The sequence below is a fragment of the Lolium perenne genome, chromosome 1 (genome assembly GCF_019359855.2).
Source record: "Lolium perenne isolate Kyuss_39 chromosome 1, Kyuss_2.0, whole genome shotgun sequence".
NCBI classification, from domain to species: domain Eukaryota; kingdom Viridiplantae; phylum Streptophyta; class Magnoliopsida; order Poales; family Poaceae; genus Lolium; species Lolium perenne.
In genome coordinates this window covers 176,344,272-176,357,578 of record NC_067244.2, presented here as the reverse complement: position 1 = coordinate 176,357,578, position 13,307 = coordinate 176,344,272, and positions in this window count along the sequence as shown.

Below are 13,307 nucleotides of genomic sequence, written 5' to 3'. Positions count from 1 at the left end.
GGCCTTGCAAACGGGTTGAAGGATCCAGTAGCACGTAGGGTGTAGTTTGCTAGCCCTAGATAAGATGTTATGGGGATCAACTCTATGTTGGTTTTTAGGCCTTATCTAGGGCTGGTTTATTATCATCTTACGTGGTTGCCAGGCTCAATCACGTGTAGGACGTTCCGATTATGCGGTGAAAACCCTAAATCGTCGTAGGTCGTTTTAGCTATATATTGATCAAGCAGGACCACCATGTGATCGTAGACCTCATACGAACCATGGGTGGATCGGCTCCTTGAGCCGATTCATAGGAAAACCTAAGAGCCGATCGAGGCTCGTATTTAATGTTTACGTGTATGCCATGCAGGAAACTAAGCGAAGCAAATCCATCACCTTCCTGACCAGGTATAGGTCAGGTGGCACGCCCTTGCACCAGCATCGGGACGTGCGTACCAGGAGCTTTGCGGGCCGTCGCTCGGAGGGACCAGGGCCAGCCGCAGTTCTGGGAGCCTCCCGGCTCTTCGTGTTGCCAGCCGCAGCTCGCCGATGGGTTTCGGACGCCAACAATTTTATTTATAGATGACACTCCTCCCAACCTTTTGCTTTCACAAGCCATGGCTAACCGAAACCTTGGGTGCCTTCCAACATTTCACATACCATGGAGGAGTGTCTATTGCAAAATTAAGTTGCTTACTGATAAATCAGGGCAAAACATGTGAAGAGAATTATTAATAAAAGTTAATTAATCGGGGCTGGGCACCCCGTTGCCAGCTCTTTTTGCAAAATTATTTGATAAGCGGATGTATATGCCACTAGTCCATTGGTGAAAGTCTGCCCAACAAGATTTAAAGATAAAACACCACATACTTCCTCATGAGCTATGAAACATTGACACAAATAAGGAATAATAAAGTTTTGAATTGTTTAATGGTAGCACATGAAGTATTTACTTGGAATGGCAGAAAAATACCACATAGTAGGTAGTTATGGTGGACACAAATGGCATAGGTTTTGGCTCAAGGTTTTGGATGCACGAGAAGCATTCCCTCTCAGTACAAGGCTTTGGCTAGCAAGGTTGTTTGAAGCAAACAAAAGTATAAACCGGTACAACAAAACTTACATAAGAACATATTGCAAGCATTATAAGACTCTACACTGTCTTCCTTCTTGCTCAAACACTTTTACCAGAAAATATCTAGACCTTAGAGAGACCAATCATGCAAACCAAATTTCAACAAGCTCTACGGTAGTTCTCCACTAATAGGTTTAAACTACATGATGCAAAAGCTTAAACATGATCTACTTGAGAGCTCAAAACAATTGCCAAGTATCAAATTATTCAAGACAATATACCAAATACTACATGAAGCATTTTTTGTTTCCAACCAAATAACAATAAGTGCTGCGGCTTTCAGGTTTCGCCATGAACATGAAAAATAAAACGAAGAACACAAGTGTTCAAATGAAAAAGTGGAGTGTGTCTCTCTCCCACACAAGCATGTTAGGATCCGATTTATTCAGAAAACTAAAATAACAAAACGAAAATAAAAGCACACAGACGCTCCAAGTAAAGCACATAAGATGTGACGGAATTAAAATATAGTTTCACTAGAGGTGACCTGATAAGTTTGATGAAGAAGGGGATGCCTTTGGCATCCCCAAGATTAGACGCTTGAGTCTTCTTGAAATATGCAGGGATGAACCACGGGGGCATCCCCAAGCTTAGACTTTTCACTCTTGTTGATCATATTATATCATCCTCCTCTCTTGATCCTTGAAAACTTCCTTCACACCAAACTCAAAGCAATTTCATTAGAGGGTTAGTGCATAATCAAAAGTTCACATGTTTAGCAAGGTTCCCAACACTTCTGGACATTACCCAAGGCTACTGAAATTTAATGGATTAAAGGAATCCACTCAAACACAGTAAAAAAGGCAATGCGAAATAAACGGCAGAATCTATCGAAGACAAAATAGTCCGTAAAGACGATTTTTTTTGAGGCACTTAACATGCTCAGATGGAAAAGCTCCAGATGAATGAAAGTTGCGTACATATCTGAGTATTACTCATGATTTTTTTCAGAATTTTTAGATTTTTCTACAGAGAGAAAAGCTCAAATTCGTGACAGCTAAAAATTTGTTTCTGCGCAGAAATCCAAATCTAGTATCAACTTTCTATCAAAGATTTTACTTGGTACAACAATGCAAGAAAATAAAGATACAAAGGTATTGCTACAGTAGTAACAAGCACCTTGACTCAAATAAAACAAAAATTGCAGAAATAAAATAATGGGTTGTCTCCCATAAGCGCTTTTATTTAACGCCTTTCAGCTAGGCGCAGAAAGTGAAAATCAAGTAACATCAAGAGAAGAAGCATCAACATCATAATTTTCCTTAAAAACACAACTTGTCGCAAAAGGTATCTTAGATGCTCCATTATCTAAATTTCCCATAGTGGTACTAAGGGTTTTATCAATTTTAAGCTCATAACGATTCTTTGGCATTGGCATCTTAGGGACATACATGAACTTTTGCTCCTTACCCACATAAGCTTTCTCCTTAAACTTAAGAGAAGAAAAAGTTGAACCCAAGGTTTCCATAGCTTATTCAAGTTCACCAATCCTATGGGTTTGATTATCATGGATAGCACAAGTTTCTAAGACAACAATTCTTTCATTAATTCCTCCTAGGGATTTATCAAATTTATCAGTATTATCAAGTAATATTCCCAATTTAGTCTCAACACTTGGAAGATTTTTCTCCATGGCCTCCAACTTTTTCATGACATCCTCAAGAGAGATTTCAATTTTAGCTTCATTAACAGGTGGTATTCCAACTAGACTCTCAATGATGTAACTAGCTTCTAAAGCAGGAGTATCTAGGAAATTACCCCTGTAAGAGTATCAAGAACATACCTATTCCAGCTAGAGATACCAACATAAAAGTTTCTGAGGAGGATAATAGTGGAGTGTTTCTTAGTGCACCTATGATGAGCATCACTAATTCTATACCAAGCATCTTTAAAACTTTCTCCCCCTTGTTGCTTAAACGAATGAACTTCAACTTCAGGACTACTCATTTTAGCAATAATAAAAATAAATAAAGCAAAACCGAATTAAATAAAGTAAAATAAGTAACTAATTTTTTGTGTGTTTTTGATATAAAGAAAGCAAACAAGACAGAAAATAAAATAAAGCAAGACAATAAACAAAGTAAATAAATTGGGTGTGAGAGACTCCCCTTGCACCGTGTCTTGACCTCCCCGGAAATGGCGCCAGAAAAGTAGCTGCTTGTGACGGTAAAGCACACGTCCGTTGGGAACCCCAAGAGGAAGGTATGATGAGTACAACAACGAGTTTTTCCTCAGTAAGAAACCAAGGTTATCGAACCAGTAGGAGATGAAGATCTCGTGAAGGTTGTTGGTGAAGGAGTGTAGTGCGGCGCAACACCAGGGATTCCGGTGCCAACGTGGAACCTGCACAACACAATCAAACTACTTTTCCCCAACTTAACAGTGAGGTTGTCAATCTCACCGGCTTGCTGAAAACAAAGGATTAAACGTATGATGTGAAAAATGATGTTTGCTTGCAGAAAACAAAAGAGAACAATGATTGCAGTAGGTTGTATTTCAGATGTAAAAGAATGGACCGGGGTCCACAGTTCACTAGTGGTGTCTCTCCAATATGATAAATAACATGTTGAGTAAAAAATTTATAGTTGGACAATTGACAAATAAAGAGGGCATAACAATGCACATACATATCATGATGACTACTATGAGATTTACTTAGGACATTACGACAAAGAACATAGACCGCCATCCAGCATGCATCTATGCCTAAAAAGTCCACCTTCGGGTTAGCATCCGCACCCCTTCCAGTATTAAGTTGCAAGCAACAGACAATGGCATTAAGTACTGTGCGTAATGTAAACAATACAAATATCCTTAGACAAAACATTGATGTTTTATCCCTAGTGGCAACAACACATCCACAACCTTAGGGGTTGCTGTCACTCCCCCAGATTCAATGGAGACATGAACCCACTTGGAGTCACAAGTATCAACTTGGCCAGAGCCTCTACTAGCAACGGAGATCATGCAAGATCATAAACAACACATATATGATAGATCAATAATCAACTTGACATAGTATTTCATATTCATCGGATCCCAACAAACACAACATGTAGCATTACAAATAGATGATCTTGATCATGATAGGCAGCTCACAAGATCTAAACATGATGACACAATAGGAGAAGACAACCATCTAGCTACTTCTATGGACCCGTAGTCCAAGGATGAACTACTCACGCATCAGTCCGGAGGCGGTCGTGGTGATGTAGAGCCCTCCGGTGATGATTCCCTCTCTGGCAAGGTGCCGGAGGAGATCTTCTGAACCCCCCAAGTTAGGGTTGACGGCGGCGGAGTCTCTGGAACTGTTCTGGTATTTTGGCTCTCGGTACTATGATTTTCGGGGACGAAGGAATAAATAGGCGAAGGGGCAGCGTCGGGGGAGCCAGGGGGCTCCCTCCCCACGTCACGACGCGGCTGTGCCCCCCCCCCCGCGCCGCCATATGGGGAGGGCCCCCTGCTAGCCTTCCTCGACTCCTCTTCGGTCTTCTGGAATACTCCGTGGAAAATAGGGCCGTGGGCTTTTGTTTCGTCCAATTCCGAGAATATTTGTAAAACAACTTTTCTGAAATCAAAAACAGCAGAAAACAGGAACTGGCACTGTGGCATCTTGTTAATAGGTTAGTCCCAGAAAATGCATAAAAACATTATAAAGTGTGAATAAAACGTGTAGGTATTGACATAAAACTAGCATGGAACATCAGAAATTATAGATACGTTGGATACGTATCAACTCTCGAGTCACCCTTGTGGGGAAAATAATCAGCTGACACAACACTCTGCACTTGGTGACATAGGCATCCCCAATGGGCCTGCCGAAGATGGTACCCGAGGTGTACTGAAGGCCCACAGGTCGAAGAATATGAAGTTCGGAAGCCCAATTAGTTGTTAATGAAAGATAGAGTTGTATTAGGAAATATAGAGATTTGTAACTTTACGGGTTGAACTCAGAGAGTCTCCCGGAATCTGTAAACTTGTGTAACACGGTACCCTCGGCTCCGCCTCCTATATAAGGGGGAGTCGAGGGACAAAGAAATGATCGAATCTACTGTCAACATAAACCTAGTTTCTTAGTCGTCGAGTACTTTTCAGCTAAAACCCTCGAGATCTTCTTGCCCTCTACTTCCAACTAAACCCTAGTCTACAATCTGTAGGCATTGATAAGTTAATCCCTTGTCACTTGGACTCCTAACGTTATCAACTTGGCACGTGGGAGGAAGGCAAATAGGCTACTCAGGAAAGTTCTACACACAATTATTGATATATTACCATTTGGGATTAGGAGAAGAAAACGAGAAGGAGGGTGCGTTGAAGGAAATGTCGCGTAAGATTTACACACGACTGATGTTTCGCGAAACGTTTGCGATGTTGGGTGTGTACACTGACGGTGGTTTCGAAACGAGACGTGTGGGAAGTAAATGTTACGGTCCAGAAAGCACTATCGTGTGCGTTGTACCCGCGTAGGGGACTGCTTGGATCGCGCGCATACAGTTCAAATTATTGGGCGCCACCGATGTTCCACACCACACACGGAAAAGGCATTATGTGTGCCATGGGAGCCTTAAAAGGACTAATCTGTACTAGTGATAGCTCGGGTTTAATTTATCCACACTCTAGCAGAAGTATGATTATCGTTTCTTGTGTATATGTTATACGATCCTCCACCTAGGAGACGCTATGAAAAATGGTCTGGTGGTAATCGCTCAACATTTCGGGCGTCATATGTGATTTTTTTAAATTACCATGTGACACCGTGAGTTACTGAATTGGTTTGGTTAATTAAGGATTAGGTCAGTTGATTTGGGTCAGTTAATGAAGGATTAGGTCAGTTGAACTGGGTTGATTAATGAAGGATTAAGTCGTTTTTAAGAGAGTTGCAAAGATGGAGGGTGAATGGTATTTTGGACAGTTTGAACTCTAAGTACTCATGCATATTATGATTTTGATATGATGTACAACACACATGTATCGATGCTTACCCACTGGTCTATGTAGCGGGACATGTAGGATTAGGGGTTGTGTTGGCTTTATTTATAAAGCACAGGGAAAGCTTGTTTCCATAAAAAGTCTAAAAGGAGTGATATATGAGACCTGTGATGTCTTTATATAGTACTTTGAGGGTTAAAACTAATACATTCCTAGTTGATATCATGGTGTTAAACAGATTTTTGAAATGTGAGTTGACATCACAAACAGTTTGCAGCTCCTCCACTGGGTCTATGGAAGAACAAAAGGTGTGAACTTGACCAAGTAATGAACACATCCAACAAAAGAGAGTTGAAGACATTAGGCGACACACTACTAGTTGATGCTTCGCATACTTTAGAATTATCTATTTGCTTCAGAAACATACTTCAAGTGATCTGGTAGGACTCACACACTCTAATATATTTATAAAATTTGTACACTCCATTTAAGGATATATATATATATATATATATATATATATATATATATATATATATATATATATATATATATATAATTAGAAAAGTATATATGAAAAATATAGGCATAAATGCACCGCAACGGACTAAAGGCAAATAACTAATTCATGGTGGAGTGAAATTTTCGACTTTCTTAGATTTATGGTTAAACCCGATGTAACAAAAAAACTTACATCTCAAATTAAAATAAGACAAATTTGCAATGATATATAGTTATAGTTTAGCAAATAGGAACACATTAATTTGGAGTAGTACAAATATCTACATTGATATATTAAAGAGAGAGTTTAAATGTAATATTGTTAGTTGTGTCTCAGGATGTAGTATTTGTGTTAAAAGATTCACTATGAGAATAGCAACCAATTAAGGAAGTGTTGAGTTATGATTAAATAAAAAGATTTAGTATAAATTTGTTATTGGATAAACCATTTTGAACCAGTTCGTCTTATGCTTATACATCAGTTTCCACTGCATCTATTTTGAGTAAACAATTTAAGTTTCTTGTATTTCTATTTTTTGTGTGTTTTACCTATCATTTTTGGTTTTTTTAATATGCAGTGACACCTTCCGGCATTACATTTGTTAGTTCACAAAAGTAGTAGCTTTCGGTGTTGGTGATTCTTCCGATGAAAAACTGAATATGAAACCTATTCCTCAAGTGGGACGTCCAAATCGAAATATGTATTTTTATCATTATCTTTATTTTTACTAGATCTTGGAACAACGTACATACTTGGTGTATCTGATGTCTTTTCTATCTTAGGGCATCTCCAGCGGCGCGACGCATTTTAATGTCCGCGAGCGTCCGTTTGCGTCACCCTGCGGACGCTAAAATGACCGTTTTTGTCCGCGCGTTCATTTGCGTCTGGGGGCTGCTCCAGCGGGGCAACGCATTTATTTTTTTCTTGTTTTTTTCCTCTTCCTCATTTAAACATAGTTCCAAATATTACATATTGAAATATGATTTTACACAAACTAACACATAGTTTGGAACATGGTTTACACAAACTAACACATAGTTTGAACCATGGTTGACACAAATATAACATTAAAAACAAGAAACCAGTTGTGTGTTGATTTTCGTATGTTCGCTGCCAAGAAAGAACATTCGAGGGTACACCCAATCACCCAAACTGAAAAATCCAGCGGGAAGAGACGGTGCCCTTGTTGGTTCTACCGAGGAAGAACAGATAGAGACCTACACTACTGGCTTCGTCTGGCCCGTAGCCAGATTCGCTGCAAAGAAAGAACATTCTAAGTTCTAACTATCAGTGTTCGAGCCGGATTCGCCGGTGTGGTAGTGCCTGCGGCAGGCTGTGTCGTCGAACACCTTGACGATCATCTCACTGTCCCCCTCGTAGAGGAAGGTGAGCTGGCATCCGGGCTCGAGCGCGAGGTCACGGGCGAACTTGTCCCACCCCGTGTGCAGGTACATCTTGCCCTGCCCGTCGAACAGGACCTCCACGGTCCAGCGGCAGAAGTTGCAGCTGGCCTCCCGTAGCTGCAAATGCGCCGGCTCGACGCCATCGATGAACTCGGCGAACTTGTCCGGGAGCCGCTTGATACCGAGTGGGTCGTCGTCGATGCGGAGGAGGAACTCGAAGCAGCGGTCGTCCTGCGAAGACGAGGAGGGCGCAGGCGACGACGAGCGTGGGGCCGTAGCTGCTCCACCACGGCGGCCCCTTCCCCGGCCCCGGGGGCGCCCAGGGCCGCGTCCTCGACCGCCTCGCCGGCCACCAGGACCGGCCATGGACTTCCTCGCGGGCCTAGATGCGTCACAAGAACACCTAGGCGGCAGTACGATCGAGCTTTGTGGCGGCTAGGGTTTCTTTGGAGAAGTGGATGAGGAAGAAGAACGCGCGCCCCCTTTATATAGGCCGGAGGCATGCGGTGGCCGCGGGACGCGTGGCGTCGCCATTAACGTGGTTGACGAAGGTGGGCTGCGGCCGCTCGGCAGCCGAGGCATCGCCATTAACGTGGCGCAGGCTGCCGAAGCGACGCAACGGCGCAGTCACTGGCGCATTTGAGAAGATGCATCGACGCAGAGTCGCTGCTAGGCAGGCCCGACGAAACGTCCACCATACGCGGGCGGACACTTTCCGGACGTCCGCGGAGACGCATCCGAGACACATATTTGGGTCAGGTTTGCGTCTCCGCGGACGGCCCGGTCACTTTGCGTCGCCCGCTGGAGGTGGTGCCAGACGCATTTTCGGTCACGGCGGACGATGCGTCGCGCCGCTAGAGATGCCCTTATGTGATAGACACTAGTTTGTACAATTATATTGTACACTGGTTTCTAGAGTACTACATCTTGACACTACTCCCTCCATTCTCAAATAAGTGGATATCTAGTTCTAAATTTTGTCCACAAAAGAGTGTACACCTATCTTCCCAATTCACTTTAATTGTTTCTCTCTCATCGTACGGAATCAAACCCAATAATATTAAGCACATATTTTTCTTATTTTCTACATGCACTTAGCGTATTGGAGGTGAAAAAATTAAAGAGAAAAATTGCATGTTTTTAATGTATTTTTTACTCCACTTCATAAATTATCTTATAAAACTAGCATGTACACTTACTCGTGGACGGCGGGAGTAGTTATTAATGTGTTGTTACACAGTTCCTTTTGTACATTTTTGCGTCCATTGCACACACTAGTTCGAGGTTTCACTTTTAGCTTTTGCTGCCTTTTTTTATACTAGTTCCTACCACGAGAAACCCAAAACGGAGGACGAGCTCCATGTACTCATATTTTAAAATTTTAAAAAAATCCGAAAAAAAATCTATAGATAGTCAATTGTATTATCTTTGAATTTTTCAAATTAAATGGCTCCATGTAGCTCTAGCACACGTCATTGAGGTGCGATGCATTTTTACACTGTATTTTATTGTTCGACGACTGCATCTTCTGATGGAGTGAATCGATGTCTACGCGGGTTACTAATACATTTCAGAGAGAGTGTGCAACCACGGAGAAAAGGAAAAAAAAAAGGAAAATAAAGATCGTGTACGTGCTGTTTTTTGAGAGAGTATGTGCTTATTGTAAGGAAGTGGTTTACCAGCTCCTCGACCAGTAGTAGCGCGCATTTAGCGGAGAAACGTCCCCATAATGCACAGAAAAAAAATAAACGTGTAGCAGACCACCATCCTTGCAGCAACCAAACCGCGCAGTACGAAAAAAAAATGTTTTCCTGCGTACGTATGCGGTGGAAGCATATACGAAGTATAATCCAGTTCGACGACTGAGCTGAGCACGCGGCCAATCCAAATAGCAGTTGACGGGAACAATGGACAGACCGCTTCTCCACGTACTCCAGTCCAGACTCCAGAGAGCGGCGAGCATCGCATGTGTTTCACCTGCTGGTATGCAAGAGGATACGCAAAAAAAAAGACAGAGCTAGAGAACCAAAATACTCTAATCGTCCAAGGGATCTACGCTACACGCGGCCTCAAAGGGCAGGGCAGGCCACGAGCGCGGTCGGCGGACGAGTGGACGACGGCGAGCGAGGCCACGTGACCACCGGCCGCCGGGAAAGCGAAGCAGGCGGGAAAGGGGCGGAGTTTTGTTGCGATTCCGGGCGGGGCGGCGGATTGGTTGGTTTTGTGATTTCCGTGGACCGGACCAGGGAAACCGCGGCATGGGTGCGTGAGCTGAGCGCTGACCTCACAATCACATAGGCCGACGGCGGCATCCTAGGTAGACCCGTACTGCTAGTCCTACTGCAGTATACGGTGCAGCTCCGCGGCTAGCACAAGCAGCAGCGAGAATATCCAGGGTTTAGGTGGATCTAATTTTTCAAAAAAAATTAATCTAAACCATGTACAGTAGTATTTTTAAAATTTCATTTCTGTAACAAATGCACACATCACCGTGATACTCGTGCAGATTTTGATCATATGGAAGAGAGAAAATAAAATTGTACGCTTCTACACAGTAAAAATTTGGTGCAAATATTGTTCTTGGATACTTTATCTTTTTTCGCATAAGTTATTTACCTTGTATTTTAGTTTCAAACTTTTTATTGCCAAAAGGGTACGTACATTAAAAGAAACAAGCACTTCAACAAAAAAATAAAAATTACAATGAATGACACGCTACTCCCTGAGAAGACCACATTCGTCCTAAAGATGAAAAAAAAGAATAATCGTCGATGAAGCTCTTTGAAGATCTGGAGATCCCACAACCAGAAGAAGTCCTCTAGAACCACACAACTCCCACAAACTTCTCGATGTCGCCGCCGAGATGGGGATGAAGCCAGGGAGACTTTATTCGACAAGGCGCCGCCGCCACCACCTGAGCACCGCCCCACCAAACCTTAGCCCTAAAACCTATGAAGGACAGAGCCCTCTCACCGGGGGGGACCGAGATATCCACCCCGCCTCCATGTCCCGAAGGCTACAAAAGCGAGGCAGATTGGCAAAGGCACCGACATGAGGCATGAGAGCCCTAATCATCTCTATGATGATCCTCCTTAATCAATCTTCCCAGTCGAAAGAAGTTTTGGATGACGGCCCACGCATAAAACTAAATGACACCTCAACAGGTCTGGAAGAAGGCAACGAGGAATCTATCTGGCCCGATGCCTTATAAAAATTAAGGGGTATCGGCTTCGGCTTTATTTTTAAACTTGACATACGCATACATATGTATGTTCTTTACACGCGTGATTTATGCTATTTTTGTTTTTGCTTAGTATTTTCTCTTTCCAATTTTACTATTGGTTCACGCGCATCCATGTTTTAGCAAATCCACGGTTCTAGCGGCAGCTAGTAGTATCACTGTTCATTTTGTTTCAGGTTTGACTTTTTTTTCCGGGATTACTTCCTTCCCTCTCCGTCCAACTATCCAGGAAAACTACATCAAGCTTTTGAATCTTCAGTGCGATTTCTTCAATTATATTAGTACATTGCCAATCTATCGATTTCTTCAAGATGTGTGTGGTGTGCTCTAGAAAATACTACTAAGCCCCATGTCTGGGTATTTTTTGATGTTTCCAAAGCAACTCACATCATTTCCTGGAGATAATGCTTGACCTGCCGAAGAACTTCATGTAGCAATCACAGGCAGCTGGAAATACTAAAGATAAATGTATGGACGACTCGTTCCGACTTGGCAAAACCGACAATGTCTGCTGGATCCACGTCATATATTCACGCACTTGGTCCCAGGACCAGCGCCCAAAGATTATTTTATCACGATTTAACTAACCGCTTCTGAAAAAGACTGATGCTTATTACTCAACCAACTGCCAATGACTAGGCTATTTCCCTTTGCTATCTAAAATAGTGTTTTGCAATCATATCTTGATCAGCTTGAAACATTTATTATTTTGTCCATTTCAATGGGAAAATTTCCTGCTTAACAAGCAAGAACAAGCTTTGGATTTTTTCTTTTTCTTTTCTGAGCTTTGTTGCCACAGCAAGCAAGCGACACTAACATGGCATGACGACTTCAGCAATCAATATTTCGAAGCTAGCTACTTGTGATCATGTCGTTGTCTTGCACTGCTGTAGCACATAGTACCCCGTAGTAACATAATTGCCCAGTCTTGCAAGATCACACTAGACAAGAGTGGTGGAAGTGTCTGAAGTTCCAACCACCAGATTGTTGACTGTTCCCAAATCCTGTTTAGTTGTTAGCATCCCACCGGTACCCTCCAAATAGACGCTGGCAGGGCGTCGACATTACATCCTATATTTGGGGAAGATGTTTCCACACCGGCACTCCCCATACGATAGCCTCGATAGGATTTTTTAGACAAACTGAACATTTTCTTATAATTTCATTTTCATGTTATTCAGAATCGATGAATGAATAATGTTTTAGCAGAACGAATTCGGGTTCATTTTGCGGGCAGTAAAACATTATTTATTTCTCAATTTCAGATGACATGTGAAATCGGCTTCAGCTCTAGTCTACTGGCCACCCGGCTCTATGGAGAGGTGGACGATCGCCGATGTTGCATCGCTGCCCTCTTCGCTTCTCCTCCGTTGTCGATCCCCCACTTCTCTCTCCGCCGCGAACGCCAACTAGGCCGCTCTATCCGTGGCCGCCACCTCCTGACGCAACAACTGCTCCAGCTCCACCCGCCGCCGACGGTGCTCCACCTCCTGCCTCCGTAGACGTAGCTACATCTCCTCCAAGCGCTGCCGCTCGTAGACTTCATCTTGGCGCTGCTGCTCCTCCCGCACCTCCCGCCGCCGCGCAAACTCCTCCACCGCTGCTACCGCCACTCGACAGTCTGCTGCCGCTGCACCGCCTCCTAATGCTGCCTCTCGTCGGCGACAAATGCATCTACGGTCGCCGCTAGCACCGCCTCCTCCCACGCATCGTACTTTGCGAGCTGCGGGTCCTTCGCCACGACATCTACGGTCGCCGCTAACGCCGCCTCCTCCCACGCATCGTACATTGTGGGTTTAGATTTTTTGCACGAATGAAGTGAGAGGCGGGGAAGGAGGGGTTAATATGGACTGGCGGCGATGCGGAAAATCTCCCGCGCGACGCCCTAGCGTCACTGACAGCGCGACCCCATCGCAAAATGCGACGCGTCGGCGCGTCCGATCCGAAGGGGTCGGCACGAGGTTGCCGGCGCTTCTATTGGGCTCGAAAACGCGCCGACGCTTTTTGGGGCGCCGGTGTGAGCCTTTTTTAGCCGCCGACCTCCAAAAAGCTATCGGGGCCGCCGGTGAAGATGCTCTTAGAGATCAGACTCGATTGTATCCTTGAGAAAGCAACTGA